Raw genomic sequence first — 17,034 nt, forward strand, 5'->3', positions numbered from 1 at the left:
ATAACTTGTTGGGAAAATTCAGTAAGACAGTACATTTAAAATGCTTAGAGCCACGTCTGTCAGCCAGGGTCACTCACCATCTTCACCCTCCTCCCTTGAGCTCTCGTCTTACCCCCTGCTTGCTTCTTTTCCCTGATTATTGACACCTCTCTGGGGCCTTTGGTGAGACGATCACCAAGAGTCAGTAGCTATTGTGCACCTGTAAGAAAGTGTCCTTGGGGAAACACTAATCAATACTGTATCTCAGTAAAAACAATAGACTCAGTTGAATACATTTGCTGATTGAATGTTTGAAAGAGAGAGTGTGTAAGCTTGGATATTCACAATATCTCTGGTGGATACACACACAAAAAAATCGTAACACTGTATACCCTACTCTCTGCATATCTTTTTGTATTTTCTTTTAATTTTGCATCATGTACATGTAATACCTATTTAAAATTACTTTAAAAATGTCAGTGATGTTGGAATATGTTCTTGGCTTAGATAATCTAGAAAGAGTTCTCCAATGCCTTGAATGTTAGCATAGACTCCAAAACTTTCTAATATACAGACAGGGGAAATTGTGGTTCTTGAAGCTGAAAACCACTGTCTAATAATAGCCTGTTAAAGGCTAGAAGAAGAGAGTCTAATCCTGCAGCCTCTTTCCCTTAGAACATCTGTAAGCTCTCTCCTCAAGATTTGTAATGTAACCATTTGTCACCAATAATAGTAGTAATGTTTATTGAGACCTTACTGTGTCAAGCACTGTTCTGCGTACATTTCACACACTACCTCACAACAATCTTGTTAATCTGTGTTAATTTGCACAACAGTCTTGTGAATTGAGTCATTGTTATTCATATTTTACAAAGTAGAAAGTTGAGTCTCAGAGAGTTTGCTAACTAGCAAGTGACAGAGCTGATATTCAAACCTGTTAGAGGTTTTTTAATGTTTCTTTTTTATGATTATTTACTGGATAAATTTGACAGATAAGATTTTGTAAATTTAAGGTGATATTTATTTATCACATTACATACTTATAGTACAGTATTACTGTCTATATTCATTAACTGTACATTAGATCTCTATGGCAAATTCACTGTTCATTACAAGTCTGTACCCTGAAACACCATCAGTCTTATCCCCCCACCCCTGATCCTCTAACCATCATTTTATTTTGGTTTTTGTTTGTTTGTATAGGTCAAACCTGTTGTAGGTTTATGATACAGGGCATTGGACCGTTATAAGGATTAAATTAATTAATACATTCAAAGTGCTTAGAACAGGATTCCTTGTAGTATTCCTCCCCATTAAGTGCCAACGTTAACATTCTGGAGTCAGGGAGGAATTCTGTATGTTAGAAACATGAACAAGTCAGCAAAAGTACATGAAGTCATTTTTATAAACTGAACTATAAGTTAAGGTCCCATTTATTCTGTGAGCTCTATTTATTCAGGATAGTTTTCCCTTTGTTCTTATTTCCTATGTATGCCATTGCCTAGAAGATCTCCTGCCATAAATTTTAAGTTATTTGTGCCCCCCTCCAGCATTTTTATGCTTTTTCATCACAGAGATTTTTAACATAAAATCAGGGAAAGGCAGTATTTTTAAATGTAGCCATTAGGATGACCACCCACACCAGCAGAAGCTTTGTGATTGGATCTTCCTTCGTGGTTCTGATTGGGGTGTGTTCCTACCTGTGGGAGGTAAGAACAAGTGAAGCAGGAGACTTGCAGGGAATTTGCTGTTCCAAGTGGTTAAGGTATAAAGACACTTTGAGATCCTGTTTTTAACATGTACAGGAGTAGCAACCTCATAACTGCCTGCTATATAAAGCAAAGGAACAAGTAATACCTGAGCCTGACTGACAAAATACACCACGTTTCTGCAGTCAAATGCCAGGCTCATAAAAATATAAAGCAAGAGAGGAAAATCCCTCCCTTTTGCCACCAGAACTACCCTGTCCAGTATGACAGCCACCAGCCACATGTGGCCACTAAGCTCTTGAAACGGGGCTACTTTGAATTGAAATGTTCTGTAGCTATAAAATATATGCTGGATTTCAAAAAATTAGTGAAAAACAATAAAACATACCAATAGTTTTATATTGATTACATGTTGAAAGGATATAATTTGAGTGTTTAGGGTTAAATAATGTAATTAAAATCAACTTCATTGCTTTCTTTTTATTTTTTAAAACGTGGATACTAGAAAACTTAAAATTACCTGTGTGGCTCACATTACATTTCTACTCGGTAGAACTGCTCTAGACAGAAGTCTGAACTTTACGCTGACCTGACCCTTAAGTCTCCAGTACCTTAGTACCTTAGAACTATATAAAGTGACTAAATTCAAATCTAGAAACAAGTAAATTTATTGTGCACATATTAAGAATACAAAGATTAACAATACGGAGTTCTCGTCCTTAAGATAAAGAAAGTAAGTTTCATTGGGTCCTCCTTGAGCCAGGCCCTGGGCATCCTTGCAAGCTAGATACAATTTCCACTGCACAACTCAACTCCAGCTTCACAGTCTTCTCTGTTTGGAGGCCCAGAAAGCTTCTCCAAACCGATACGTGCACAGGTATTCTCTTCCCCATGATCTTCTCGACACCCTTAGTCACAAATACCCTCTTTCCAACTCTAGCCTATGTGTCAGTCCACTCAAGCTGCTATAACAAAACACCAGAGGCTGGGTGGCCACCCTGGACTTCTTGCTATTCCTCAACAACAGCAGGTAATCTCCTTTTCAAGGCCTCCACCCAAATGCTCTGATATCAACCTGGCTCATTCTCACTCCTCCTTCAAGCCTTTCCTCAGCTGCTTCCTCTCCAGTGAGCATTTCCTTGACCCACATACCTTAAACTGGTAATTGCCCATCCCACATACTCCCTTCCCCTGCTTTATTATAACACTTATCACCAGCTAACATATTATGCCTCCTACTCTTTTATTGTTTATCTCCCCACAATAGAATCTAAACTCCACAAAGGTGGGGACCCTATTTTGTTCACTGCTGTCTTCCCAGTTCTTAGAACAGTACCTGCCACAGATGTTCAATAAGTATTCAGTATTTGCTAATGATTGAATGAAATTCTCAGAGCAAGATAATGAGGCACAGAGAAGCTCAGTTTTAACCTAAGGTCACAGGACTAGTCTGTGCCGGGGTCAGAATTAGAACTCAGCCAGTGCTCATTTCACCCTCTCAATCTGGTTCAGCCACTGAAAGGGGGCTCCCCTTCGAACCGCAAGAGCTGGCCGGCTGTGCTGTGCTGCAGGGGAAGCACACACCAAGGTTCAAACGCAAATCCTGCTGGAAGGACTGAGCTGAAACAGAACCAGGTCTTTTGGCAGCACTGCTGACAGTCTCTGAGATTAAGGAAAGTCACTTGAAGGCATAAGCTGAAGGTTTCCAGTTTTAAGACTGGCTTTAACTGCTTTTCTTTCAGCTGTAGCTTTCTGGGATGATGAATGTACCATATGTCTGTATCTCCAGGTTCCCATACAAATTAGGAAACTAAAAATGCCCGATGATTAAAACAGATTTCTGCTTGTTTCCATGGGAAATCAACTGCTGTGAAACCTTAGGAGACGGGAGGGAGACTGTTCAGCTTGAGGTGCCGTCTGGGAGTGGCTGCGCTCTGCCTAGGCTCCAGTCTTGTCTGTTCACAATTTCGGACAGGTGAGATGCTGTCCTAGGCCGCTTGCCCTGCTGGTGGCCAAGGGCCACCGTGAAGATCAGTGTGTCTTGTCTGACTCCTTTGAGCCTCTGCCACCAGTGGACTGGGTGCTCTACCCCAGGCCCTCCAGTGTTAGATCCTGAGCCAACCACACTAGCTAGAGCCCCTTCCTAAGGACAAATAGACACTGAACAGTGCCGAGCCCCCAGTCTCGTCCTCCCACTGTGGTTTCAGCGTGTGTTGAGGCCACTAGCAGGTCTTCTGGTGGACAGAGGGATGCACCCTCAAGGATTCTTGCTTGCAGACTCACTGCTGGCTACTCACAAGTAGGCAGAGTTAACTTGGGGAAGAGGCGGGAGTGTTCTAAACACAAGAAGGGGGCCCTGGGCAGCCGCACCAAGGACGTCTCTAGGAGGCTGTGATGGTTGCTTGTTGCCGCCTGCCCCAGAATTAGCACCAATTTGCCTAAAAGAGAGAATGCTGAGAAAAGGCTGCAAAAAGATTTCAGTGTTGCTTGCCAGTGGCAATCTTTGACTTGTCTGGGGAAAACTGGCTCAGGTGCTTCCTCTAGCCTAAGTTGAGGATTGATTAAACCACCTCCACCACTCTCCTCCAACCCCCAGGCAAGTTGAGGGTGAAAAGATAACCTTTCTCTGCTTTCCTAAACCATAGTGTAACTCAGGCTGCCAGGGTGAGGCCCAAAGCTGGAAACTCGGCAGTAAAGTTGAGTGTAGGGTTTAAATTTGGATCCAGACGGCTTACTAACTCATTAGCTGGGAGACCTCAGGGAGCTCAGAGCCATAGTTTGAGTGTCTGTAAAGTGGAGATGAAGATACCTCCTCCTCAGCGAGGCTACCAGGATGAAATAAGCTAACTTAAGTAAAAGCACTCATCCTGAGCCTGGTAGGCAATAGGTGATCAGTGCCTGTGGCTTCTCTTTTTCTTCCCTTTGTTGCTATATTTTACTGGCAACATTGGAAACAGGTAGCTTGCTGAGCAATAAATAGGCAATGCCGTCCCTCCTCCCATAACTATTACCACCAGCACTAGCAGCTCGATCCTTCTCAGAATTACTACTGGGGATGCAGACAGTACAGAGAATTCTAAATCCTTGTACATAACATCCCGATTGGCTTGTAGCTCATCAGCCAGGCTTGGTTGTCTTGCCTAGGTGGAATGTTTCTCAGAGACACTAAGTGGAAAAGGACACTTATGTTGTCTTCTGCCAAAATAAACCATTGGTAGGACCTTGTGGAATTAAGACCATAGATCACAATGCATTCCAAATGCCTTGCCCTAGGCTAGTCAAAATATTTTGACTCCTCTTGTGTTTAAATGACTCACAGACATGATTCTTTACCACGAGGCCATCCTAACAGGTTCCACGTAAGCCAGATCAGAGGAAGCAGAGTTATCATTTTGTGGTCCTGGCAAGACTTTTAGTAAATCAGTCTTTCCATTACACCTATGATGTACAAAATCATGCTCTGGTAACTTGATCTATTTCCGTAGATTTCCAGTAATAGCTTCTCAGTACTGTGGGCTCTGTTTCTACCCCAACCCAGTTCTGACACTGACCACCCGGAGTTGGTACAGGCTCCACAGGTTAAGGGCAAAGTCCCCTGCAGGACTGCCCTCACTTCAGATGCCAGCCATGAGTCTTGGGAGGTCGCTAGGCCACCCACTCTTCTACCCAACTGGCTACAAATTTGGGGGTTCCATGACTCCCTCCATTTTGAAAATTCACTAGAATGACTCACGGAGCTCAATGATTACAACTTTATTGGATACAACCAAGAGCAGCCAAATGAGATGCATGGGATGAGGTCTAGGAGAGAACACAGAGTTCAGTGTCCTCTCCCCATGGAGTCAGGGCATGTCACTCTCCAGGCACATCTATGAGTTCATTAACTGGAAAGCTCCACTGAGCTCCAGTGTCCAGGGTTTTTATTGGGGTTTCATTACATAGACATAATTGATTAAATCATCGGACTCATGATTGAACTCAATCTCCAGGCACCCCCAATCCCAGAGGTCAGGCTGGCCCAAAGTTCCAACACTCTAATTACATGGTTGGTCCTTCTGATGTCCAGCCCTTATCCTGAAACTATCTAGAGGCCCAGATGAGTCACCTCATTAACTTAACAAAGGCACTTCATCACTCAGGAAATTCCAAAGGTTTCAGAAGCTCTGTACCAGGAATAGACAAATACCAAGTATATTCTTTATTGTACCACAGTCTTTTATTATTTACAAACCATCAGGGCTTTGAGTTTAAGCTGTTTCCTTTGGGCAGTGGAGACTTACTCAAAGCAAGTTGAAGTTATCATGTATTGAGCAGCTACTATGGCCAGCCATTCATAGTATGTGCTGAGAGCAGTACCTTTGGGCAATAAATTGGGCGATTGCATGGACGGTGGTCTGGCTGAAGCTAAGACAGGAAAACTGGGAAAGAGGCAGTGGCCGCTGTGTAGCCACGAAGTGGTGAGAGCTAAACTGGGGGAGCAGAAGTGCACATGGAAATGGAGGAAAGGGAGGAGTTGAGAGAGATTTTGAAGGAAGCTTTTGACTTATCATAAAGTTTTATCTCCATTATAAGAGGCTACACAATGGACTGAGAAGTTAGAACTACTTGAAGAGTTAAACTATCTTCTAAAGATATGTAAGTAATATTGACAAAGTGGGTCCTCTGTGATTAACAGAACTTTGTATTCTAAACATGAAAAATTCAACTGTACACACTGCTATATTTAAAAAGGATAACCAGCAGGGACCTACTGTACAGCACAGGGAACTCTTCTCAATGTTATGTGGCAGCCTGGATGGGAAGGGAGTCTGGGAGAGAATAGATACGTGTATATGCATGGCTGAGTCGCTTTGCTGTGCACCTGAAACAATCACAACATTGTTAATTAGCTATACTCCAATATAAAATAAAAAGTTAAAAAAAAATTCAACTAACATTAAAGATCTTAATGCTTTACCTCTTGGACAAATTTCAGGACCCCTGTCCTGATCTTTAATGCCATATTCCCATGCATTCTTCTGAACAAAAAATGTGGACTCCTCTTGTCTTCAAATGGAAGGCTTGTTTCTGTTCTAAAATGAATACTGTCAGTTTTTACCTTTCAAACAACTTTCTGAAATTTGTTCACTTCTGAGTTCAAGGTCCTTCCTCTCCTTGTAGATCACAAATTCATGATGTATCCCTGTATAAATCGTCTAAAAGAGAACCTGTAATATTGTTGTGTGAAAAACCAGCTATTTCCTCCTGCATGCAGATTTAAGTAAACAATAAAAGTAATATTTCAAAATTCTCAGTGTGTAGTTTCTTTCCACACAAATTATTAAAACAGTGAATCGCTCATATCTGAGGAAGTACTGCAATATGACAGATATTTTAGATAAGAATTTTTCAAAAAAATAATTTAATGGATTTAAATTTGGGGGTGAAGAGAAATGATGATTATTTTAATGTATCATGGGTGATATGTTACACTGAAATAGAAATGAAATAGTAAAAATTATATATAGTTTACTCAGGCAGTAAGCACTCATTATGCTTACTTTAAAATTTTTTTATTATATATCAAGTTAACAAGTTGACTTTTAAGAAAATTGGCAATTGGCAACTCTTCACGTTTGTCAATATACTTAAGAAAAAACTTGACAGAAAGACTCCTCCTTTGACATTTTATTAAAATAATTAAGTGAACAAGTAATTTTTGAACATCAACTATGTGGGAAACAGAAAAAAAATGTAAAGTGTCAAAAAAGAAGATGTAATTAGCTGCTGAATATTAATGAAAGTTAACATTTACTGCATATTTCCAATGTGTCAGGCACTGTGCTAATCTAATCATCACAGCCACACTATAAATTAAATACTATAACTATCCCCGTTAAACTATGCCTGAAGCTCAGAGAGGTTAAGCAGCTTATCCAAGTTCTCACAGCTATGGAAGATAAAAAGATGATTCATTACTGTAAGAGTTTACAGAAAAGAAAGTGTTTTTTTAAAAAACTTTATGGAGAGAGAATCTGAATAGGACATTTTAAAAGGCTGATGAAATCTGGAGGAGAGTGGAGAGATGAGAAAAGAGAAATGAGAGAAAGCAGAAGGTAGTGTGAAGACCTGTACAAAATCAAGGTGGTAGTAAAGAGTTACAAAGGCATGTGCCAATGGGATAAGAGTGTCCCCTCAGAGCAAACAACTGCAACACTTCCGAAGGTGATTTGGCCAAAAAATGTTCGGTCCATAGGCATTCAGTTATCATATTAGTTACAAAAACACACAATGCAGATTAAAGTCCAGATAAATCCAAATCCTTTCAGTTAAGGGATTACACTATTTCTGTGCAGCTCCTTGAGGTCTCACAGAGATCAGGAGATGGAACCATACTTGTGTTGGGGGAGGTCACTGAGAAGACGTGACCACTGGTTTGACCTGCAAGCTGGACCCGAGCAGGTGGAGGCACCGCATCCCTCCCCTTGCTTCCGCCACTGCCAGAAGCTGCCCCAAGGATGAAGCCTTGAAATAAGAATGTGGTGATGAGACTATCTAGACTGTGTACGCGACTGAACCCAGTTAAGACCTCTATATAAACTTTTACGATTCCAGCGGGCAGGTGCGGAAATCTACTTGTCCTGCATCTGCACAAGACAAGCCTTGTTAAGTAAACCTCCGTATGAAACCTGCCACCTACCAATCTGGAGTGGTCTGCCTCTTTCTTCTGTCTCTCCCTGCCCTCCCAGTAAGGGAGCCGGCATCAGATCACAACCGGGAAGCTCCCAAGGAGCTTTGTGAACCATCAACTCACTCCTCTTAAACTTCTAGATTCACTCCAGATTTGAAACTTCTTCCAGTCCTTGACAGAAGGAAAAATACCGACCAATCTCCACAAAAGTCATTCAGCAAAGACCATGATGACTCCTGCATTTTCTTGTGAAAATGGTGGCAGGAGATGCAGAAGTGCATCTTGTTCTTGCAGCTGAAATCTGTGCCATATCATTTGTCTTCATTAGCCAGACACTGAACAGATCTAACCTTGCAGAGAGTTTTACGTGAAACCTTCCTCTCACAAATTTTCAGCAATCGTTTTGGAGTTCCAGAGGCTGGCCAACAATCTACAAATGCTGTATATTAAATGATCTCATCATTCTAAGTAGTAGTCAGCCAAGATATTTAAAATTCCTTTCCCCTTAAAGCACTTAGAAGTCCCCTATTATTGCCCACCACCATGCTCCTTGGTAGATTAGCTGGGATAAGCTGCCAGTCTGATTTGAAGAAAAGCACTGTGATGTGATGCGATTGTTAGCCTAGACAGGGTCACAATGTGTCCATCTGGGGACTGTGGCAACTGTGGGTGATTTGGGGAATGGTAGTAGCACCACTCCTGGTCATGAAAAATTAAAGCTTGCCCAAGTAAAGAACTGGTAACTTTAAAAGTATGGTTACTTTTTCTTCCTTCTCTGGATACAGACTGAAAGACAAAAACACTCAACATTTTGTATTTGTTTTAGATTATTAAAAGATTTTTCAAATGCATCTTGTATCAGGAGTTTAAGGTGCATCAAAATGGAGCATTTCAAGGTGGCTTAATTGGAGTGTCTCCCTGCTCAAAACGAGCTACACAATATCTCTCTTCTCAGTCAACATGGGCTGATGTTGGACATAATTCATCCTTAATGGTCCTGACATATATTCATTACGGAGAAATGAAGAACAAAACATTATATCTGGGAAGATAGTCTAGAGATAAAACTCCAAAGAAGCAAGGAAATTGATGTTTATTTCCCTTAAGCATTACAGGAAAAAAAAAATCACATTTTCTAGAAGTTTAAAAAATTCTGATGTTATAAGGCAGAAAGGAAGTACAAGAGTAGAGTAAGAGTGTAGGCTTGATTCCATTGTAGGCGCCTTGATTCTATTCCTGGCTCTGCCACCTACTAGCAGCATGACCTTGGGCAAGTCACATTACCTACCTGTGCCCCCAGGTTCCCCATCTGTGAAATGGGGACAGTGATAGTACCTACTTCATAGTGTTGTTACACGGAGTAAATGAAATCATACATGTAAAATGCTTTAGACCCTGCCTGGCAGAGAGCACTCAACAAATGTTAATTTACTACCCTATTTGTGGCATTCAAATCACTGTAGCAAGTTATCAGACTACCTCTTAAAAATTCCAGACCAGGTCGCTCACAAACCAATTATTGTTATATTCTAAAGTTCCTGAAACCCTTTTGATCAGAAAATATTTGTTTCAAAGCAACTGGTCAAAAGCATTATTACAGAATAGATAATTTTGAGTTTTGGTTTAGCCAATGAAATCAACAGTTAATATGAAATGACATCAGATAAGGTGTAAATAGACTGTTGTAGGGAGTATCTTACAAGCTGAAGAATGTTGTTGACATTCAAGAAATCTGGATGTTTTCAGTTTCTTAAACGTGATCACTGTTGTTTTCATGTTATAGTAAAATCATGCTCCCTTTGGCCACAGGAAGCAAGTTATGTGCTTATAAGTTATCTTATCCAAACTCTAGTCTTTTCCTTTATCTACATTGCTTTTGGAAGAAATCAGTGCAGTTAACTCAGAAGTATCCACCCCTCCCGCCCCCAGACACATACTTATCCATTCTGTACTGTAAGATGGTACTTCCTCTTCACTGAGGATTAATTTTTAAATTCCTTTAAAGTAAGATAGAAAGTAAGATAGTTTCTAATCATTTTAATGAAATATTATCATGCCGGACAGAAATTCATGGTGCCTTTCTTTGATATCCCATAGTCAGAGCACATCACTTCTATCAGCCCTCTACTGAATGTTCCTCAGAAAGAGGGCTGGACAGCTGTTAATGTTACAACAGGCCTAGAGAAGCACTCATAGGAGAGTATGTTCACAGCACCAGGGAGGGAGGACACCTAAGGACATGAAGTTACTCCACCACTGTCCAGTTCATAAGAAGGAAAAAGCCATTTACTGTTAAGGACTGTGAAAAGCCTGAGACTATTATTTGCAAGCTAAAAAATCAGCCTGCTCCAGTTTCTTGGATTCTGGTAGAAGACATGAAGCTCCTGGATCAGAGATGGAAAAATGTTCATCCCTCACAGCAACAGCAGTAGCCAGAAGTATCAGCATTTTTTATGTGTCCGTTCCTTGAGCTCTAACATATTAACAGTAGGTTGTGATATAAGAGAGGGACCATGAGCTCAGTGAATGTGAACCCTTTATAACGAGTGTGTCTGCCTGTCCTTTGCTCTGGAGAGAGACATTATCTTTATTATACTGGACAGTAAGTACGCATGCCCTTTGCTCTAGAGGCAGACATTATCACTATCTTCGAAGGCTGTTCACTATACAAATATCTTTGAAAATCTAGTCCGGAGGAAAGGGCAGTTAGTGTCTTGCTCATAAGATGTGCAGAAATACTAGAGACCCATGGAGAGCTGTCTCCCAATGGTCATTGATAAACTATTCTATGATATCTCTTCGAGTGCACAGAATGAATGTGTTTGTCTTATACCACTTTCAACTATTTCTAAAAGAATGTCAAAGAACCTAGAGGCCAATACAAACGTATAAAGGCAAGGGAATATTCCTCAGTGTAAAGGAACAAGGTTACACTATTACCAGTGAGAATGGGGGCTCTTTGTCCTACTGAAGATAACAGGCACTCTATTATGGCTGTTTGTAAGGAAAATGCCTGCAGATCGCATCTATCAAGAGGGCTCATCTTTGTAGGCATTCATTAAATTAGTTAACACGGCCTATAATTCCCTTCTCTTTCCAAAGGGGGAAAATCTTATGACGGTTCTGAAGTCTTTAACTCTAGAGTAACAATTCAAATATTCTATTCTGAGAGAGTTTATTCTTCTTGGGATGTTGATAGATATAACAAAGGAAATAGTTCCATGGTAAATGAAGTTAGAGACATGCTAGGTTCAGCAAAGTCAACAAGTATTTTTATTGTGGGACTTCTCAGAGCCCTAAGCATGGTAATATGCATTGTGAATCTCCAAGAGGAATATAGCGTTCCCCAAATGACTTTGACCACAGACCCCTATTTCTCAGCGTACTCAAAGGTTCTACAGAATGCTACTTGGAAATGCCTCAGTAGAGGAATGGCTCTATCTCACTGGTGATGGATGGTGGAAGACAGAGGTGCTTTGAGAAGATGTTGCCTGATTGGTCTGCCCTGCTCTAGACATATTTCCCATAGATAGCAGCACCGGATGCCTTCTTGGATCTTTGGTTACATATTGGTGATTATATCCATTACTGACTGAAACCTAGGGAGGATGAATATGTACCATTTTAAGATCAATGTGAAAAGTTCTAGCACTGAATAAATCCTAAAAAATCACCTATTCCACCTCCTTCGTTTCAGATAAAGAGACCAAAGATCCAAAGATATTAAGAGGCTTGTCCTAAGTCACAAAGTTAGTCAATGACAGAACCACACCTGGACTCCAGGTCTCTTAATCTCGGCTTATGCTCTTTTCACTGCTAGCAATAAACGTGATCATAAATGATCATTATCATTGATGCTGAGAAAGCTAACCAGGCTTTCTTGTTGATTTTTTCCCAGAGAGGTAAACAACGTGAGTAAATTCAGGAAATTAATGAATCAACTGAAAAAAGGCTCAAGAAAATGCATCTTGCGTCAGTATGGGTGGAAGCTTTAAGAAGAGAGCATCCAGGCATGCTTGTAGCATCTTCTAAGTAAACAAAGCACAGTCCATGATACTTTTCCAAAGAGAGAGTCATGTTTATGTGAGTAACAACAGCATCTTCAATTTCACTTACCCTGACAAGGTGTCTTGAGCCGTGGATCTTCATGCCTCAGAGAGAGAGAGAGAGAAAGAGCAGCTTTTTAGTCAAAGGAAAGAAGCAGTTCCTTAGGCCTGAAATTAGGTGCTTTGTCAGGGCTGATGTCACTGAAATTTGAAGCAAGTTGATGTTAAAAGGTGACCTGAGATGTTCTAAGGTACATTCTATACATGCATAATATGATAACGGTATTAAGAAAAGGCTGAAAATGTTGAGTCCTGGGAAAAAAATGAGTTACCTTCCATGAGAGGTAAATCCTAATGTATTGTGTTTAATAACTAAGGAAGTTCTAAACCCCTGAAGAGTGTTTCATTTTCCTTAGAATAATTTACTTCATGGACAGAGCCAGTCATTTGTAGATTGAATTAATGAGTTAGTACATATAAGGTTCTTAGATCAGTGGCTGTACATGATTAATAAATAGTAGCAAGCAAATATTATTTAGTAATGCAGTTATAGCCGTGATATTTGGGTACAAAAAAGTCCTTAGAATGTCAAACTCATTTTTTACTTTAAACTTATACTACATAGCTATCATATAAACAATAATTCCAAGAATTAGGCTCTCTGCCTGGTATATTTCATATTGCCTAAACTCAGAACCACAGACACTTCATGATCTTTCATTAAGTTTGCTTTCAGTCATAAAATGCTTTTCAGTTAAAGAGTAAGCTGTGAAATCACCCCAGGAAGGCACATTTAGGATATGAATACACTATTGAGAAAAGTACAAATGAATGCAATTTCAAAAACTACTGAAAAATTACATCATTAACCTTACTGAATATACTTGATGGATTCAATTTAAAAATAAATATTCCTTTTCCATGGATTGAGTAGTGGTTAAGCCTGAGAACTCTGAAATTAGACTCACCTGGGTCCAAATCCTAACTCTTCCACTCACTGGTCATGTGACCTTTGGCTAGTTACTTGATTACAAAGTGCCTCAGTTTTCCCCTCTCTCAATAGCAGAAAATAACACTGCCTACTAGTGGATGGTGACAGCGACTAAATGAGACAATACATATAAAGCTAGTACTTAGCACATACCATGTACCTAGTAAGTGCTTATTCATTATTATTATTTCCAAAGAATATCCCACAAGTTAGTGGTACCAACCACTTCCAACTCGTGTGCGTGTGTGGAGGGAGGTGTATAAATGATACAGGGCTGATTTTAGAAGAATTTGACCCAAAGTTTTCTAGAATCCTATTTTTAAGTCCTCAGCGACACCACCCTCTCCTCTGGCACAAATTCTTCTGCCTTTTTAGGGTCAAGACCACATTTGACCACACTACCTCTTGGGCAACTTCCTGCTCACGCGACTTTTTCTAGGGAAGGTTTCCCTAGCATTTTTATTGGCATAGAGTCAAGGATTTCAAAACTGTTGCTAAAGGTGGGTTTTATCTTGCAGCTATTAATTCAGAAAGTGGTAATGGTTGCAACAATGTTAACAGCTGAAACTCAAAACAACCATGTTTCCTGTTAGCTCAGGATCTTTCCCACAAAGCTCAGAAAAGGTCTGGGGAGCAGATGTGCACAGAGCGGGTAGAGAATGCTGAGTAAAATCCTGCTGGTGGTTTTGGTTTAGAATTTAGATTTTACTTTCACTATGACTGGGCAGGATCAACTGACATCACAAAACAAAACAAGCATAGCAGGTTGGTCTTAAAGAATAAGCCTAGCATTGAAAAATCAAGGTTTAAGCAGATACATGTTCATAATACATAATTTTAGTATAAACTACGAGCAAAAGGGTTCAGGTTTTAGAGCCTGCAGTTTAATACAAATTATACTGAAAGTCAGAACCAGTACAAGAAATTGAAACATTTTTAAACTTGTTCTTTCAAAATTTAATGCCAGGCTCTCTGCTAGGTGTTGATGTAGAGATGAATATACAGTAGAGAAGCAAAACGTAAAGAAATAAATGGCAGGACACCAGTAAGTGCTGAAATAGAGGTTCAAAAATAAGTGCTGTGGGAGCACAAGGAAGAGAGAATTACACTTGGCTGGAGCCTGCAGAGCTCCACAGAGAAGGCAGCTTTTGAAATATGCCTTTAAGGAATGATATAGTCCAGCCTGCTTTTTCCTGTAGCTAACAAGACAATGTAATATAATCACCATTTCCATACAGTCCACCAGAGCGATTGCAGATATTCTAAGCCTCACTAGAACCTTAAAAAGAAGGTATTGCTGTTCTAAGAGACAGATGGGGAAACTGGGGTTCAAAGATTAAGAAGCTCAGGGTCACATAGCTGGTTAGCGGTGGACATAGGATTTGAGCCCAGATCTACATCGCTCCAAATTTCTTATCATGGTCGTGCATTGCTCAGAAAGGTCTACTTCTGCTCCCTATTTGTCAACCAGTACATAGTTAACTTATGTGTGGAGTCTAAGTATGGAAACTCACTCTGGAAGCCCATTTGGAATGTCAAATTTTGCCCTAAAGAATTGGGTATTAAGTGAAAGATCAAGATGGTGGCTCTGGCCCACAGTTCCCTCTCCTTTCTCCGAACTTCAACCACATTTAGTTAAAAATGGTTTATTTTGATTCATATGCATGCCAGATTCCCTCTCTCATGCTCTGTGAACACCCTGAAGTCAGGGAATAAGCCTTATACTTCTTTGAGACCCTCAGGGTCCAGCCTTCACAAAACTTGGCTGATTGCTGATTCATCTAGTGTTTTACAGAGGGCTTGATAAGTGTGTGTGTTGATTGCTGTTAGGTTGACTGAAGTGAGGTGACTAGACTTACAGCTTACATTCTGTAAAATAAGAAAAGGAGACCTAAGCAGTACAACACAGTGGCTTTCAGACTAGTGCCTCTCAGACTTCAGTGTGCATGGGAGTCACCTGACTACACGTAGAACTGTCCAGTTCACCCTACTAGAAAGCAGGCACAGAGTAGACAAAAGTATCACAATTAAGCAACTGTCAGGGATCGGGTGGGGGAACTCAACTTGCAGGGATTCAAATCCATCTCCAAACCTCCTTGCTGTTTCTGTCCTTTTGTTCTCAGGGCAATGAACTGTAGTAAATACAACAGCTACCATTTACTGAGTACTTGTAAAGTGTTTGGTCCTGTTCTTGGTGATTTAAGCATGTTATTAATTCTCACAGCACCCTATAGTACTATACCTATATTGTTGATGGAAAAAAAAATGTAGCAGTAACTTCCTTACATTTACACAGGAAGAGTAGGGATTTCCTCCTGGTTCACCTGAGTCCAAAGTCTAGAATTGTGGTTCCTTGACACTGGGTAGTGTGGGAGCATTTCAGGGATGACTAAGCTTCAGTTAGGGTGCCAGTGGCACAAGGAGGATAGAGGTGCACTCAGAAAGCCCTTGGAGAATAAAGCCCTCCACAAGACATTTGTGCCCTTAGTACTCGCCTCACTGAGCATTTAAATCCTGGCAAGGCATTGAAGAGCTGGAACTACCTCAGCTAGTACCTGGTGGCCTGCAAGGTACTCAATACTTTTTAGCAAATTGCTAGTCAGCCTCTGTCTTTTCCCCAGGAAACTTTCAGGAATTTTTCCGCCTGCTATCTGGGAGGATGGCCCCACTCTAGAATTTTGTGTTGATCTAGGTTAATTAAGGCTAGTATTCGGGTTATCTCCTAAGGCCTAAGAGGGTTTCAGGTTGTCTTCTGGGAAAGACACCCAACAACAGTACTGGAATTGGAAAAAGTTTAGGAGTTTGCCAGAGGAACATGGAAAAATCAGTAAAAAGCCTAAGAGAACAACTTTTGGACACATTTTAATTTTGGCTTGGGGTAAAAGGAGGTGCCTGCTTTCTTAAGAACCAACCAACCAACCGTGTTAAGAACCAACCAACTAGTGAAAGAGGACTAGTTGTCTATGAATTCCTCTGTTGGCATACAACTGTCTTTTCCTGAATGCCAGGACAAAGCAATAGTTTAATTTTTGGTGCTCTTAGAAAAGTTCGTACTGGTAAGGCATGCCAGAAGACCCTATATTACTTAGTAATCTTTTCTGGACATTTTTCCACTGGGCAGATTTTCCATACAGATAACTGTCAGCTTTCAAGAAGGCAGAGTTCGCTTTTCATCCTGAAATTGGGTAGGGAAAGGTGGAGAAAAAAATTGTTCAGATAAATTTAAAAGAAAAAAAAAAAAAAAGGGAAAACCCTTCCCCCATACTCTTTAAACAACAGGTGGTTTTGACGTGCCTGGTCAACTCCTTCCTGCATAGCACGAAACTGTAGGCGGAGCGTTCAATTTCAGCATCCCTGGAACCTGCGGCCGGCCGAGAGATCCAGGCGCCCTGTTGTTAAGGTCCGGGAACTTGGGGGTTCCTGCTGGACAGCAAGCTCAGGTGTCAAGCGACCGGCCCATGGGCTTTATGGTCCAGAAAAACTGGTTTCTGCCCTTGTCCTCTGTCTCCTTCGAGGCGTCCCACCACCCCTTCCCACCGTTCAGTTCTTCTGTGCGGGGAGGATGATAATGAGGAGGGATTATCTATCCTGACCCCGGTCCTTCCGAGGAGTTCCCAGAAGGGCTAGTTTTAGGGGTAG

This window comes from Eschrichtius robustus, chromosome 3 (genome assembly GCF_028021215.1).
Source record: "Eschrichtius robustus isolate mEscRob2 chromosome 3, mEscRob2.pri, whole genome shotgun sequence".
Lineage (NCBI taxonomy): Eukaryota > Metazoa > Chordata > Mammalia > Artiodactyla > Eschrichtiidae > Eschrichtius > Eschrichtius robustus.